The 17,962-nt window shown below is 37.8% G+C and overlaps 1 pseudogene; it reads left to right on the top strand.

Annotated features, from left to right (window-relative positions):
• Positions 1 to 17,962, top strand: part of LOC122144202 — a 31,955-nt pseudogene continuing 13,993 nt past the window's right edge.

The raw sequence follows: 17,962 nt of genomic DNA, 5'->3' as shown, positions 1-17,962 counted from the left end.
CGCGTGAGGGAGTCTGGCGGATTTTGTCGTCGGTCTGGATGTTACGCGTGAGCTGAAGATTTCTAGAGGTCGGCGACAAAATGCGGCGGCGAGCGCACGCCAGCGTCCCTGCTCCTGCCGTGGCTGGTGCTGCAAACCCAGGCAGGCTTTCCAAACCAGATCAATATCGGTGAGTGAGTTGATTGATTTATTGATCAAAAGATTAAAACATCTTTTTCCTTGGAAACACGCCGAGATCTTTGTCTACCTGCTGCAGCATCATCCACAGACACTCATACGAGAAGTTTATGCCAAACAGAGTGTAAATGAAGTGAATTGTTACTACTGCTACTACTACTACTACTCCTACTACTATCTCTAACTCGAACAAGTCTAAAGTAAATTAAATGCTCTTAACTGATCTGATCTCGCATGCAGGTGGCCTCTTCATGCGCTCCACGGTCCAGGGGGAGCACAGCGCGTTCCGCTTCGCCGTTCAACTATACAACACCACCAATCAGAACATCACCGAGAAGCCCTTTCATCTGAATTATAACGTGGACAATCTGGAGTCATCCAATAGCTTTTCAGTCACGCACGCGTGTGAGTCTTTGCTCCTTTTTCCACATACAATTCTGCGGGACGCACCGCACCTGTTCTCCTTTAACCGTTCATAGAGCGTTATAATAACAATGTATAGACTATAATTGAGGTAAATTGGGGCAGTTTTTTGCCTTATTGAGATGATTGTTTGACTGTTTCAGTTAAGTTGAATTCACCCATATCTATCTGTCTATCTATCTACTTATCTATATATAATATAATAAAAGAATAGAATAAAAGCTCTTTATTCTCACCAAGGGCATAGATTTGGTTTTCAACTTGGTAGGGACATATTGTGAGGAGGCAGGAGACAACCCTCAGATTCTAATTTTTAAAACAAACCAAAAGCTATTCAAGCAATGAGTCACAGGACCTTGATCATGTTCACAATGTAGGTGTTAAGAAAATTCTATTCCGTGGAAGTAGGTCTCATAACAAGCATGTGCAGTATTCACTCACATCACTCGTCTTGTTTTCTGTCATTTCTCTGCCCATAACGTATTAAATAAGACTGCTGGTCTATTCTGTTTCTGGTATGACACTCCGAATCCTCTTGTTTACCTATTATTGAAAGTTTTAAAGTTCATTGCATTTAGTGTTTATTATAGTCGTGGGCAACAAAAGATGGCAACATTAACAGACACCTGCTCTATAGTAAATGTAGAATTGGGGTTGGAGGTGACAAAAAGCAGAGGTTTTAATTTGAAAGAACCAATGATTTAGTTGCAATGTCACAAAAAGAAGAAAAGAGCAGATAAAGACTGTTAGTGTGAGAAGTTGGCGTGAAAAAGAGAAATGGAGAGAAGAAAACGTGAAAAACTCTTCTGTGGCATAAGCCTCAGGTCTTCATAATGGAGAGACTGAGAGAGAGATGATGATGAGTGCAGGCTGACATTTGCACAAATGCCCAAACCAGTGCAAGGGTTAGTGCCCCACACTCTGTGTGTGTGTTTGTGTGCAAGAGAGTGAGAGAGCTTTACCATCATTATAAAATGCCTGTTTACAGCTGCTGTCATTACCATTTTGTGTCTATGACTGGCCTGGCTGCTCATCTGAGCGTGTCTGTGTGAGAGACAGTGTTTGTGAGCTTTTGGTTTCCTGGCTTATCATGATGTTATTGCTGCAGTCATTGATCTTTCTTCGCTGCATTAACACACATACACACACATTGCTTCAGGCATGTGGTTGGTCCATCAGACAAAAAACAGCTGGGCATTTAAAAATATAAATAAAAAGAGTTTGCATGTGGAGAGGTATGCTCATAACCTCTCAGCCTCTGAAGGTGATTTTAAAGTTTAATGAATAAACTCTGCGGAGATGCTCTCAAAGCTCAAAGTACATATTCAGGAATAACATGACAGGAAGGACAAAGTGCTTTAACGGTGATGCGAGAAATGTTCATAAATAGAGATAGACACTTATTTTTCTCTCTGGGGATGTCTTTGAATCAGAGCACACACATTTGCATGCAGTGCTTGTATTAGTCAGGTGAGCTGGTTTAGTTACAGTCGCTCACAGCACTGTGAGAGTGAGTTGTGCATCAAACGGTTCCTGAGAAAAAGGTTTTTTGACAGCTTACGTATGCAGTGACCCTGCTGTTTTAATTGAGGCAATCTGCATCGTGGAGAGAAAACTGTAGGGGTCAGGGGGTCTGTAAACAGGTTATTTTTCACTCACTCTTTTGCTCTCGCTCCCTCTCTACATGGTTTTCTTTCATCTTTTTCATGTTTTTTTTTCTTTATTGCTCCCTGGAGCATTCGAAAGACAGATGAAAAGAAGGGCAGAAAGGCAGTAAGCAGATGTAACCTGCTGGCTCCGTTAGAAGAACAAATGAAGGAGAGAAAAACAGAGCGAGAGGGAGACACTAAATCATTACCTTGTCTCTGTGTAATTTCTACGCCACTAGCATCACCAATTGGAATTGCAAAAATAACTAGTTGACATGAAATGAAAAATTTCTAAATGCATCTTATTGGTTTATTACACAATCCTCCTATGTCCTTTAAAAATTATTATAGCTTATGTCATATTATGTCATAGCTTAATCTTCCAGTGGAACTAAGTTTGTCCTGTAAGAAACTCTGGCCATGTCGACGCCGATAGCCCCGTGGTTAGTGTGTTGGCATACAGCGCAACTGCACTCACTGTGACCCAAGTTCGAATCCCGTCTCGAGGTCCCATGCTTATCTCGCTCCCCTCTCTTCACCCCAATACTTTCCAGTCATCTCTCCACTGTCTTCTCAAAATAAATGGCACAAAAATCCATTAATATAACTTAAAAAAAAAGTTTTTTGATTTAATCAGTTTTTCAAAATTTCTAAATATTAAATAAGCTTATATGATACCAAAAATTTCACACTTAAACTTTACAATTTTTAATTTCAATACCACAGCAAAGACCACTTGATTAACAAATATAAAGTTCAAACATAATTAAAGACAAGTGAAAAGTCAGTAAATAAGAACAAATGACTAAGCAACAAAATACAAGCAATAGCACATAAATAAAAATAGCGCTAAAAATTAAAACAGCGCTTTAGGTTGGTTTGTAGTTGTTCAAGTACAGAAATTGAATAAAAAAAATGTAAAATAACATCACATATTTTCACTGTATAAATTAAATATAGATTAGTCATTGTTAAAGCTACAAAAGTGAGTGATTTTCTTTCTCCCTTGTATGTATGTTTTGTATTTATTTGTCTATTCGAGCGCAAGAAGACGTAGAAAGAAAAATAAGGGGCTCTCGCGTTGTTTGAGATGCGGCTCTATGTGTGCGCATTTTGCGCACAAAAAACACTGAATGGAGTGTGTTACCACATCTTCTTGTGCTTGAATGCTTTAAAATAGCTTGTATGTTCAAATTGGCCAGGTGTATTTGTCCATTAAAGCACAAGCAGTTGCAAAAGACAGCTCCATTCGGGGTTTGTGCGGATACTGAATTACTTTTGAATCTTCTTGTGCTTGAATGCGTTAAAATTGATTGAATGTTTCAATTAGCAAGGCATAAAAACACGTGCAAATGATGATCTTTCATGCTGACCCCAGCCATCTGGCAGTCCTTATTGTCTTAACTGTTGATTATATATTTAAATTGACACTTCCCCTGTCTGTAATTTGTCTGACAAACAGATAGGCCTGCCCTAAAGTCACATTATTAGTCAAACCAGTGTTGCTGTGTTGTGCTCCTCAAACAAGCTGAACAATATTTTGATTGCACCACAGATCAGAGTGTTTACACTTTTCAGGAAAATCAACCTACAAAAATGTGTTCCTTATAGATGACTATATTAAGCTGAGATAGTAGAAAGCATTGTAACAAAAACTTCAGCTTCAAGGACTGAATGAGAGAGTGAGTAAGAGCTGAATGTGTCTCTCTGAACTGCAGTGCTCGTTTGTTCTCTCATGGTGAGAGCTGCTTTCCACTGAGGCGCAATCATAGAAAGAGAACAGGAAAGGACCACCTAAAACACAAACTCATACACTAAAACCCACACAAATGCAATGCTCCAATTTGTGCGTAGATATTCTCTGTATGATTTTTTTTCTTTAGACACTTTTCTGAATGTCACTCAAAAAATCAATTTTACAAATAAAAAATGATGGTGGGCAGCATTGCTTTCCAGTGTAACACAGGCTCTTCTGCCACCTACTGGACTGGAGTATGAAGCGCTGGATGGTACAGAGGAGAGCATCGGTAACGGCCACGATTTTAATGCATTAAAAATCTTCGTATAAAAAAATCCCATTTGATCTTCCACTAATTTTAAATATTGAGGATGTGTTATCTTTGGTGTCTTTGGTGGATAGTAGGGTTTGAGCATGTATGCTTTTGTAGTGTAGGCTGTGAATGCGTGTTCATCCGTGTGTGATGATTTTTAACCTCTGGGCTCTCTGAGTAATGTGACATTTGCTTGTATTTTCCAGTTTTTTTCCCTTCAAGTCCACATGCCACCTATTTCTTTTTTCTTGCTTTTTTGTTTGTATGTCTTCTGGACACATTTAGGAACATTTGTCCCTTTCGTTCCTTTTCCTAGAATTGACTAACCTCTATTCGTGCCATAGTCTGTTAGTCTCTCCTATTCTCTCCCTCGCTCTCTTACTTTTCAAGAAGCAGGTGTTTGTGTAAGGCAAAAATCATTCGCTTCAGGAAACAGACAAACAGTACAAATGTCCTCCCTCTGGATAACATAAGGTTGTAAATATTCAGTTAATAAGACAGCACTAAAGCTGAATTAATGCTTAACACTGACTTTTCTGAGCATTTTTTCCTATATTGCTGTAGAGACGTCAGTGAACTCAATCCGTCTACTGTCAGCTTAGCTACATGGTTGCCAGATTTAGAAACATTTGCAGTTTATCTTTAAATAATTTAGATGACAACTGCATTTAGAGTATTAATAAATAAATAAATAACAAGACATTTGATTTGGATTTTTGACGACTTCACATCGTATTGCAATACATGCAGCCTGTGACATTAAACCTGATGTCATATCCTTTCCATTTCTCTGTGAAAAGGCTACTGTCTCTTCAGATCGTTTTTAAAGGCTCAGATACACACACAAGTACACACGCACACACGCTCAGTAGAGATCACCATAATATGTAATGCTTATGAGTGTTTGTGTGCCTTAATGATTGTTTATCCTAAAATGTACACTGACTCTGCTTCCATCTCTCTCTTGGCCTGGCAGTCTGTTCTCAGTTCTCCAGGGGTGTATATGCAATATTTGGATTCTACGACAGGAGGTCAATGAACACATTAACGTCATTCTGCGGCGCTCTGCACACCTCCTTCATCACTCCATCTTTTCCCACGGACACAGATGTGCAGTTTGTCCTGCAGATGAGGCCGAGCCTCCGGGGGGCGCTGCTCAGTTTGCTAGCCCATTACAAATGGGAGAAATTTGTCTACCTATATGACACTGATAGAGGTGAGTGAACACACACAAACACATATACTGTAAGTATTTGAGCATTTAAAGGGATAGTTCGCCCAAAGTGAAATTTTGAGAAAAGTGTTTGGTTACCTACTTTCTTAAAAATATGTTCTTTTGTGTTCTGCAGAAGAAAGTAAGTATATAAGTTTGGAACAAACATGAGGGGTGAATAAATGATGACAACTTTCATTTTTGGGTGAACTATCCCTTTGAAGTAGGACTGCAACGGAAATAGCAACAGATCTTCTCTTTAGTATTTTGATTGTGGATGTAACAGCTTATTGAAAAAGGGGACTTTCTATGCATTGATTGTTGATTGGATTTTGAGATCAAAAGTGGATATTTGTAGGCACCAGTAGCCTCTTGGGCAGCGCACCTTTGCGTTTTTGGGCATCCTGAGTTCAAGTCCCGGCTCACTGACCTTTCCAGTCCCATCCCCCCTCTCTCTCTCTCCCACTTTGTTCCTGTCTAATATGCTGTCCTATCCTAATAAAAAGGCAAAAATGACAAAAATAAATCAAAAAAAAAAAAACGAAAAGTGGATGCATGAATGGGTTGGGGTTTAAGCTAAATGTCCCTGGCCCTGTTTACACCTGCTATTAATATGCATTTTTGTTGATCCGATAATAAATGGATGACGCTAAATACAAGGGTAAAAGGGTCTTAATAGTTTTGAGCTTGTCAGCTTTCAACCACTTCAAGTTGTAGTCAAAAATGCCCTTAACCTGATTCTTTCATAGTGTAGATGCTCATACAGGCACAAAAGGCTCTCTACCTACTCGCCTAATGTGCAATCATTTTGGGGTGTGTTGTGAGAAAGTGCACCGAAACAAACAGATTATGGTCAAAATCTGCGTAACAGGTTCTTTCAGTTAATAGAATTTGTGTGCTGCATTTAACACTCCCTTAACTATGATTCAGAGTGTGACATATGTGAACATATGATCTGTGCTATCAAATAAATGTCTATGGCTCATTGTCACCTGTATTGTCGCTTGCGACAGAAGCATGCCAATACATAAATATGTATCTTAATGTCTTAATTGTTTAGATTTTTAGAAGGAACATAGAGTTTTTATAGCTGTTATATGAGTTGTGTTGCTCTAATGTCTGCTTTTGTTCACAAAAAATATAAAAAATCTGATTTTGGTTTGCAGATTCCTGCTAAAGCAGTAGACATTGCTGTTTATATCAGACATAGTGGCATCAAACACTGATATAATAGAGGACAGTTTTTCTCTGGGTTTGTGTTCCAGATCACCTGATGGGCGTACAGCCAACAATCACACATTTTTCCTAGCTTGTTTACTCTAAAGAGAGTGCTTACAGGGACAGTTTAAGATAATGAGAGACATTATGTTTTCTCCAGGGATCTCCCTTAATGAATTAAACACATCATACCGATGAGCAGAACAGTGTTCTTACAGATAAAACTCAATGAAACTTCATTTAGACCTCCACTTCTTAATATGGTGGGTGGCAAAAGTCAGAGACCATATTGAAATACTGGGGTTCAGATTTGATCACGTGAATTCTTTGGTACAAATGGTCAGATTTTCTTTCTTTAAAGCACTAGATGCTCTTTGGATCATTCTCAAATCATGATACAGTGCAGACAGTCTCAATCTGTTGCCACCCTTGTAAACACCCACTACTGTCAGCAGGGAGTTGAGCTGGTGGTGCCAAACTTTAAATGGTTTTCCACCACCACAGGGCTTGTGCATCTGTTAAATACGCTAAACAGTGACGATTAAAAAAATCTGCATGAGCCTTGGCTTGCTGGTTAACATAAACGCTCTAAGACATTGATTTGTGCTGTTAAGATGAGTGCCGCAATGTTTGGCAGAGACTCTCAATAAAAAATGTAAAAGGCCAAGTACATAATTTGAAAAAATAAGACCGTGAGAGAGGTTGAGATATTTAACAAAGGTGCTGTAAAAGATTTCGTCCATGCAATGTTTAACAAGAACCTCTTAAATTGCTAATGAGAAACTCATGTTTAATTAACCCATCTTTAATAGACCTTTACAGGTCTGACACATGGCCTTCCACTTATGCTAACATGTATGACTTTAAGAGTTGAAGTGCTTGAGTGTATGTGTGTCATTTTGAATTCTCACCTCTCTGCGAGCTGTCAGTCTTGATTAATTGGTCACGGCTAAACAGCCTGGCGGCCTGGCACTCCAGGACGTATGCTAATTAAAATAGTGATTGAGTGTGTGTGTGTGTGTGTGTGTGCATGTTGTCTTATAATGAATGTGATCACAGGGCTAAAAACGAGACAGAATGGAACTGGGCTGATTTGTGTCCTGTATGGCCTTGAGCTAGAGGTTATAAAGGGTGTTAGAGAACATTTCTGTTACTTTGATGTGCTTTGAATCCTTTAATGGGAATTCTGGGTTCAGTACACCTGTGGTACACTCTTAGGAAAAAAGGTGCAAAAGCTGTCACTGGGACAGTACCCTTTCAAAATGAACTAAAATGTACATAATTCGTACCTTTTGAATGTACTAATATTCAATCTTAGGGCTAAGTAAGGTAAAAAAAAAAAAAAAAAAGGTGAACCTTTTGAAAGGGTACCACACCAGTGACAGCTTTGTACTTTTTTCTGAGAGTGTCTCTGTTGTCTATTAATCAGGAAAAAAAAAGTTGTCCCTCAGTTTGGACAAACTACGGAGAAACAAATGTACAGAAATTTCATGTATTTTCATGATCAGCCATTGAATTTTGTAATATATTACATAATGTTAAATAATTGTTAAACTAGGTTTGGGGCACTGAGGGCATTTTTGGGTATATTGCATAAAACATAGTACATTTGTAAGATAAATAAATAAAAAAAAACCTTAGAGAAATCTAATATATATATGTAATTAGTTATTTATATTTTTACTATTATATTTTATATATATTTTAAATGTTGGTATCATTAAAAAGACCAAATAATTTATTTGTTTTCTGTTTTGCATCACTTTCCAAAAAAGTAATGATTTTTTTATTTTAATAAAAAAAAATTGTTTTGATTTATATATATAAATTTCCTTATTAAATTGAATTTCAATGGAAACCTAGTTTATATCAGAGCTAACAAACCCTCACTGGCTGGGGTGGGGTGCCTATGCAGGGATCTGATATGTGCTGCAGTGGGTCTGATGTATTGCAGAAGACCTGAATTGTTGTGTAAAGATATCATTTGCAATGGATGTGATCTATAGTGGAGCGTATCTCAAATATATGAATGAAGGCCTAATACGCACATGCAAACATATGCACAAATGTATGTATGTTATATATATATATATATATATATATAAAAAAATGTGTGTTCTGCCGTTGCATTAGCATCATTAGTGCAGAGTTGCAGTAATTACATTCACCATGCTTCTTTCTCTGCCTTCACTCCTTTCTTCCCATTAGATTTGCACTGCATCAGCAGTTCCTCTGTTCTCAAACCAGAGAGAGAAATCAAGCAGTACTTGCTCTATCATTCTGGCCCAATTCTGCCCTGGTACTACATCTACACAGGCCCTTCGTAGCGGTGTATTTTACACAATGTATTATTCTCTGTTTCAGGGTTTTCCATCCTACAGGCCATCATGGAATCTGCAGTGATGAATAATTGGCAGGTGACAGCACGTTCAGTGGGGAACATAGTGGATCCGCTGGAATACCGGCGCATTATTGAAGAAATGGATCGTCGGCAGGAGAAGCGTTTCCTTATCGACTGTGAGGTTGAACGTATTAACAGTATTCTAGAGCAGGTACATAAAAACACATTTTCAGACTTTATTTAATTTTATTTCATCTGTCAGAAACTGTCTGTCTGTCTTGGTAGTAGTTCATGAATGGTTCTGTCTCAGTTTTGTGGTGTTAATTAATACCTTTCCAAAATTAAACCGTCGTTAGCAAATAAGGTGGTAAAAATAGTGCATGTGAGAGTGTGCGTGTGTTTGTGTAAGTAGGGCACAGCGTCCTGTAACAAGGGAACAGTGAGAAAACTAAAAATACTCCCTTTCCTCTCATCCAAAAATACTGCTCTCAAAGGTACTGTTACATTCTCCGATTCTGTTTTTCTGTTTCACTTATTCTTTCTCTTTCTGTTTTTTACCCTCTGCCTCTGCTTTCCTGGCTTTTTCCCACACATATACATGCAGAGGAAAGAGTGTGTGTGTGTGTTTGTGTCACTAGGAGGTCACAGAGATAATGAAATCCACGAGTAGATCAATCAGCACTCAGAGAAAGCTAATCAGAGCGCTGCGCTTCCAGCAGACTGGCTGTCTGCTGCTATTTGTAATTCAGTAGCTGTGCGCGTGTGGGTGTGGTTGAGTCGTACCTTTATGGTGTGCCTAAGAGTCAGCAGAGCTTTGGCACGGTATGAAAATTTTCAATATTGCCGATGAATTCAAGAGCTGCACCTTTGTAGAACAATAAATAATAATAACACAGTCCTTTGGTGTGTGGGAAGACGCAGTATTGTAACAGCTCCACTGTGCCCAACAGGTTGAAGCAGTTTTTTCATTTCTGATTATGTAAAAATGGGCACTACTACTGACCTGATTTGTTCCATCAAAAAAAAAAAAAAAAGATTGAATGGAATGTTGTATTCTTTAGGTATTTATAACTGTCATGGACATTGTTATTACTGCCACTGTTAGACATGTTGCAGTAATGACATTTTTGGGGAAAGTATTGTTTGAGTGCTGAAATTTAAATAATTTTAAGATAAGTCAGTTTTAAAGTTAATTTAACAAATTTAAATTTACATTTTTTAATTTGTTTTTATTTTTATATTTTCTGTAGTAATATTTTGTGTGTTAAAATATATTTTAAGTTGTATAAATATTGTATTTTTATTTTGAAATTATAACAGTTATATAATTATAATAACCATAAATTATAATTTTATTAAGAAATCCAAAAAAAAAAAAAAAAAAGAATTAATCTTTCAATACATTAGGTGTTTGAATTTTTCTTTAATTTAAAATAAATTTTTTTTTGTTTTTTTGGCTTACATTATACTTTTGAATTAAATACTCAATGTCATGGCAGGAGCGTTTTTCCATAAAATGACAATAAAAGTCCTTGTCACTCATGGCTTGTGGTTTTTATTTTTTCCCCCTAGTATTCAGCTATTTACTATTAATAAAAAGAAAAACGCAAGCAAGCTTTCCACCTTTTTTCACCGCTGGGACCACAGAGTGCCCATATAGTTTCAGAATCACCCCTCAGCAGTTCTTCAGGCTTTTGCTTTCAATTTGTCGTTTGCCAATTTAAAGTGTGATTCGTTCACTCTGATCTCATGGTCTGCATAAACAATCAGACATAATGCTGGGTGACACTCTATTTCCAGGTGGTTGTCTCAGGAAAGAACAGTCGAGGATATCATTACATCCTGGCTAATCTTGTGAGAAAACACACACACACACACACACGCCCAGATCTTTTCTTTCTTAACCTTCTGTCAGTGACCTTTCACTTTTGACCACTGACCCTCGTTCTCTGCAGGGATTCTCTAACATGAGTTTGGATAAGGTGTTTTCAGGCGGAGCAAATATCACCGGATTCCAAATCATAAGTCCTGATAGCCCAATCGTGCAGCAGTTCCTTCAGCGCTGGGAGCGGCTCGATGAGAGAGAGTTCCCAGAGTCTAGAAACACTCCCCTGAAGGTCTCTGTCTCTCTTTATTTCTATGCTTTTTGATGTGCATTTGTGATGTGTGCCACTTATGAGAACGTATTTTGATGAGTTTAATATAGCAGTCATGCAGTAGTTTCATGTTGATATTGCTTAAATTCTTGTCTATTTATACTCATGTGTCCACACATTTATCTGTTTGTTGTGTCATGTTTAGTACACCTCTGCACTGACACACGATGCCATCCTGGTGATAGCCGAAGCATTTCGGTATTTGAGACGTCAGCGTGTTGATATTTCTCGTCGAGGGAGTGCAGGCGATTGCCTTGCCAACCCGGCTGTACCATGGAGCCAGGGAATCGACATTGAGAGAGCTCTCAAAATGGTAGGAGGGGTCCAAAAAGGGCCTCAGAGATAGGAAAAAGCTGTTCACGTTTTTTAATGAATGTGCAATATTCATTTTTACCTGTAGACCTTATGCGCCAGAGAAACAAGCTTACAGCCCTCTTTTGATCTGTGTGTTTACTTGCGTTTTTGTGGCAGCTTCTGTATATTTCAGTTGCATCGCTGTTAAAGAGTTAAGAAGAAGCTAATGAAGTGGATTTACCTATTATAGAGTTAACAAAAGTTGTCATGAGCATTGTCATGTTTGAACCAGATACCATGTCAGTGGTGAATGAACACAGACGGGCTACATAAGGTCTATATGGTTATATGATACTTCCGTTATGTTTAATAATGTTGTATCATGCTTTCCTTTTTTGTTGTGCTTGTTATTTTGTGGGTGTTACTGTTCCTGTGTGCTTTCCTCCTGCAGGTTCAGGTTCAGGGTATGACAGGAAATATTCAGTTCGACTCGTTTGGACGCCGATTAAATTACACCATCGATGTTTATGAAATGAAGCCGGGAGGAGCCAGAAAGGTTAGTGGCTCTTGGAGGGCAGTTTCTATAAATTCACACAATTTCACTGTCGCAGTGAAGCCACAATCACTTTAGAGTGCTATATATGTATATTTATGTGTATATATACAGTATGTAGCGATAAAAACTAAAACTATACAAATAAGTTATTTCTGTGCCCTTTTTTAGACCTTAATTAAATGTCCCATTTCTTTCTTTTTTTTTAGTTACAATATGTTTTAATATGGTGGGTTAAATATTTTCTCTTGAAAGCTCAAGGAAAATGATATTTCTCATGATATGACCCCTTTAACATACACTTAAACGCTCCTCCGTCAGTCATGAGATCATGTTTCTACTGAGTCATTCTATTACTGAATTGCTGTATTTCTGTTATTGGTGGACTGTGATTGATTGATTCTATTTATGCTGTTGCTGTTTCTGTCCCTTGCAGATTGGCTACTGGAATGAACATGAGAAATTTGTTTATATAGTGGAGCAGCAGGTTACCAACGAATCCTCCTCTGTGGAAAACAGAACCATTGTGGTCACTACTATTATGGTACACTATCTAAAGCTGCTTTTAAATATACCGAACCATGATCCTTCTGCCCTTTCAGGTTTAGTGTCACAGTTGCATTGCTTTCTGGGGGGGCAGAACGTTTTTCTGTTTCGCTTTGCTTTGCACTCACTCACTACATGTTGAAACAGTCGATCACAGAAGAGTGTTTCAACTGTATCCGTGTGAGTGCCAAAGCATTTTCAGTTTCATTCCGGTGGCCTGTTGTAGCAGTGACATCACAATACTGGCTTTGATAAGAAATAGGTTAGGCTGTCTCTTTCTCTGCTTCTTTCACCTCACCAAACGTAAGTACAGAACGACTGGGATGTCAAGCTGGATGCAAATTGCAGAAAATGTAAAGAAATATACACACAAGACATGGCTGATGGTTTTCTCACACATGGTGTGAAATAGTAAGCATCAGAAAAAGAGTCTCTCGTTTTACATCCCCTTTAGAGATGTGTTTTCTAGCCGAGGTCCTGTTTTTAACATCCAGCTGTCCAATCAGATGTGCCCATTAGGTGCAGACGGTTTGTTCTTTATTTAGCTCCCTAAAAATGACACAATTGTCCATGCCAAAATGATGAATGTGAGCAGGTATGTTGTTATCTGAGTGAGTGTGGCTAGTGCCCACTCAATAGCAATTCAGTTCAATTAACGTTTTTGATTAGATTGTTTTTCAGATTTCTCTGATTTATTATTGACTATTTAGGTGTCGCATGAAGAGGAGTCGTGGTTGAGAGCAAGCTCAGGGCCTGTTCTTTCAATATAATCTTCCCGTGATAATACAAAATAAAAATGCATACAAATGCTCAGCCACTCTTTGAGAGACATCTTCTGACGTACAGCTCAATTTTCATTGTCTGAAAATAAAAAAATCTGATTTGGATCAAAAAGAAACCGAGCAGCACTTATTTTGTAACTCCCAAAGTGATGAATACATCCGAGTGAACTGTGTTGCGTAAACATTTAAATAGCAAAATTTATTTAGAATTTTATTTCTTCTCGTATTGACTTTAGCTGCTAGCTCATATGTTAAATAAATTATAGAAATAAATTGCAAAGCTTTTTAATCCAGAGAATTTCTGACAGGACGTGTACCAGGCTGTGCACATGGAGATGCTTTGCCTACTGGACATGTTACGTTGGACGACTCACTGTGTTTAAACAAACGCACATTAATTGAACGAAATGCTGGTAGTGAATTGGTTGGGGCTGTACAGTGATTACAGCTGGGCTTAAACGAGTTTCATAATTATGTCCTTAATGAAGAACTCTGAGAACTTGAGGGCAGGGGTGGATAGAGGAGAGGACTGAGATGAAACGGAAAGAATATTAATTAAAGGATGAATATGGTAATTAATCTTCTGAATAATACATAAACTGAAGGTCACAGAAACCAAATCTTAGTGGGAAAAAGTGAAATGAACTTCAGAACTCAGTCGTTAAGGAATACAGTTGTTTTAATGCAGATAAGTTACATTACGATAGCAAAATGAACATTTGTTAGACCAGTTAGAATTACATAAATAAATATGTCACTAAATTTAGTTAGTCATATTTAAATGTACTGTAAGGTTTGCCTTATGCTACATTTAAAAGTGATGACAACCTCTTTCTGACTCTGCCTATGATGACCTCATAAGTAGATACAGAAATTGAAAGCAGGCTAATTAGATAAAATTGTAAAAAGAATGTTTCATTCTGCACAGGTTGGACAGACGCGCTTGTGTAACGAAACCAGTTTAAATAGCTTGAAACCGACTGAAAATATGGATGATGGGGTTCAGTAAATAAGATGAAAGGAAACATGAGTTTGATCTGATGCTATCAAAGCAGAAATTTGATCTGAAGTTTCATCAGATTTGGCCTGATTTAAAAGCACACACATGTGAGAAAACCTCTGCTGTCCTCTTTAACCCTCCTGCATGCACTGGACACATACATGTTTGTAAAGTTTTTTTTAAGGCAGTCTCCTAAACGTCCATATCCCTTGCTTGCTTTAGACTGACAAATGACTCGAGTTTTACCAAACGATGAGAGGGACCTGCAACTTCACATCTCTGTCAGCGCTCTTTTTCTCTCTCCAATTAGAGAAATCAGAAACCACCATTAAATAGCACTGTCCCAAAACCCCATTTAAATTCAAACTAGCCTTCCTCACAGCTGCTGCTTGTCTGGTAGCTTGGCTCTTGGTCACATTACTTGTACGAGACTCACAGTGCATGTGTATATTTCAATACGTGTTTGTGTGAATGAGTAAGAATGAAGGAGGTGTGAAAGTGTGTATGGTGGTGACATATCAGCATGACTGCAGACTAATCAGTGATCTTATATGTGTGTGTGTGTGTGTGTGTGTGTGTGTGTGAAAGCCAGCTGAACCTAATCTGATTTGGTTAACAGGAAGCTCCATATGTAATGTACAAGAGGAATTATATGCAGTTGGAAGGGAAATGATCGCTATGAGGGCTACTGTGTAGACTTGGCATCAGAAATCGCAAAGCATGTGGGCATAAAGTACAAACTGTCCATTGTGGCTGATGGGAAATACGGAGCACGCGACCCTGAGACCAAGACCTGGAACGGCATGGTGGGGGAGTTATATATGGGGTGAGTGCTGGGAAAATGATCCTGCAATTGGAAATTTGTGTGTAGTGGGATAGCGGCTATGTGAAACCAGCAACACTTAGGAGGCCTCATATAAAATCACTGACCACTCTGTCAAAATAAAAGTCATTAAATATTTTTTTTTTGGTAGGTTTTCAAAATATATTATGCAAGATTTTCTCGCTATTTCTTAACATTTCAGTTTGGTGCTTGTCAGAGTTGTTCTCATCATTCTTTCCTGTGACAAATTATTTATTTTGACATTGCAGTGTGATTTTTAATAAAAAAACTAAATAAAAAATGAATTCCCAGTATCCTGGTGTTGCTGACATCACCCACGTCTTTGGTCATGGTCAGTTTTTTTACACAATAAGCTCCAAAATTAGTGCCTCTCTGCATGGGTTACAAGGCCTTCAACATGCATTTTATTTGGGGAAAACAAAAATTAGCTCCATCCATTTGATTCCTGTTAACGTTAAACAACTTTTCTTTATTCACTGTAGAAATGTTAGAAAGATGTTGTGCAGGTTTGTGTGTCCTCTGCTTTTGTTTTGTTTTTGTGTGCCATTCAACATATCCTGAATATATGAGACATATCAATTAATCATCTCCGGTGATTTTATTTATTTTTTATTTATTTTTTTTTACCAAAAAGATCTTATAATTTGATATCCTGTCCAAGAATTTTATTCACAAAATATTATTATGAAGTTCTATTTAGAACTTTTTGTTGAATTTTAAAATTGAGTTCTGAGTTCCATTCATAAGCAGATGGAGGCAAGAAGGGCATTTTGGTGACAGAAGTACATGGTAACATATCTGCTACTTAAAGATATAACATACAGTTAAATGTAAAGAATGAACCAAAGGTACTTTTATTTGTTGTTGGTATTCAAACAACTGGATCATTACTCAGTTTTGCATTTTTATTATTAAATTTTGAGAATAGTAAACCATCTAAGCCATTTTTTCCTGGGATTTATGAACTGAGCTTTACTGTGTTCCATGTTTTCAGAGAGCAGATATAGCTGTGGCTCCTCTCACTATAACCCTTGTCCGGGAGGAGGTGATAGATTTCTCCAAGCCCTTCATGAGTCTGGGCATTTCCATCATGATCAAGAAACCTCAGAAGTCCAAGCCAGGAGTCTTCTCCTTCCTGGATCCGCTGGCCTATGAGATCTGGATGTGTATTGTTGTTTGCATACATCGGTGTGAGCGTGGTTCTCTTCCTGGTGAGCTCGTTTCAGTCCATATGAATGGCATCTTGATGAGATGAAGAGGCGAAGGATCCGCAGACGCCCCCTGACCCGCCCAACGACTTCGGCATCTTTAACAGTCTCTGGTTCTCTCGAGAGCTTTCATGCAGCAGGAGTGCGATATCTCGCCAAGGTTTTGGTGTATTATTTAGCCCATCCTTGTCTCTCCCCATCCTCATCTTTCTCTCTCCCCTCATCTGTGCATTTTATGGTCGTCTTGTCTTTCATGGTGCATATACGTTATTCTACTTGGGGGTGTTCACTTTTTAGTAAGCTTCTAACCTTAACCTATTGTCATCACTTCACTTTCATCATTCATTCATTCATTCACCTAGTCACGATATTGTCACTACAGCTGTTCCTGTCTTTATCGCCTCTTTTTCTCTTTTGAAGTACAGCTTGTTTTAAATGGTTCTCTTTTTTTTTGTCATACTCCTCTTTGAAGCTGAAGAAACTTTTGCACTACATTCACCCCAATATTTATCATAACACTGTCAGTATTGGTAGCCAATTTTGGCACTTGTAATGACATAATAATCGTTTTATACAGATTGGTTTTGAATGATGAATCAACACATTAAAACCATGAGGCGGGTCAGAACAACGCAATTTGTGAAATAAACAAATTGGGCCACGCTAATTATTTTTGCAGTTAACTTGCATATTATACATTTTTTTTGTTCAACTTAAGCTAAGCTCCATTCACCGCCCAAGAACAGTAACTATAAATGATAACCTATAAAGATGACGATATTAGCAGCATCCACACCAGGGAGCGATATTGTGTGTTTATTCTAAAGTGCGTGGCGGTTTCTCGAGTACTGTTATAGTCAGGAGTGAGAATTGAGATTGGACGCCTCTGTCAAAGTTTTTAGTATTTCCTCGACTGGACACATACAAAAAAAACGTTTCTGCGAACGGATTACCAGGAGATCATTTCTTCAGTGCGTTTATCTTTATAGGTGAGTGTGCGATTTTGTAGAACTATATCGTTATCGTTATCACTTATAGTTAGTGTAAGTGTGTTGTGAATCATGCTTGTGACTGTTAATGATAACAGAATTGTTTAACATAAAAGCCCAATGAAAACTCCTGTCATTGCTTTTTTGGAAAAATAATGCTAATGTGTTTTTTAAATTAAGTAATGGGAAAAATATATATTTATATATTTTTAATTTTTTTTTAAAATTCTAAATCATTGTCTTATTTATTACGATCCAAAAAAATACAAAAACAACATGAATTCTACTATTACTTTACAGGAACAATCAACAAAGGCTTAGTGAACCTCTAAGGAAAACTCTGTTCTGCCCCCCTTTGTTTTTTTTGTTTTTTTTGTGTAACACCTTTGAGAACTACTGCTTAGTGATGCTGGGTGGGCAACCAAACTAAATAATTTATAGTTTCACCATGTGTTTGACTGTAACAATGTTAAGATTTTTCTCTCTTCACTTACCGTTTTCTCTTTTCTTGGAGGGCT

The sequence above is a fragment of the Cyprinus carpio genome, unplaced genomic scaffold, assembly GCF_018340385.1.
Source record: "Cyprinus carpio isolate SPL01 unplaced genomic scaffold, ASM1834038v1 S000006615, whole genome shotgun sequence".
NCBI lineage: Eukaryota > Metazoa > Chordata > Actinopteri > Cypriniformes > Cyprinidae > Cyprinus > Cyprinus carpio.
The sequence above is the reverse complement of the archived record's forward strand: the minus strand, read 5'-3'. Positions and strand labels throughout refer to the sequence as shown.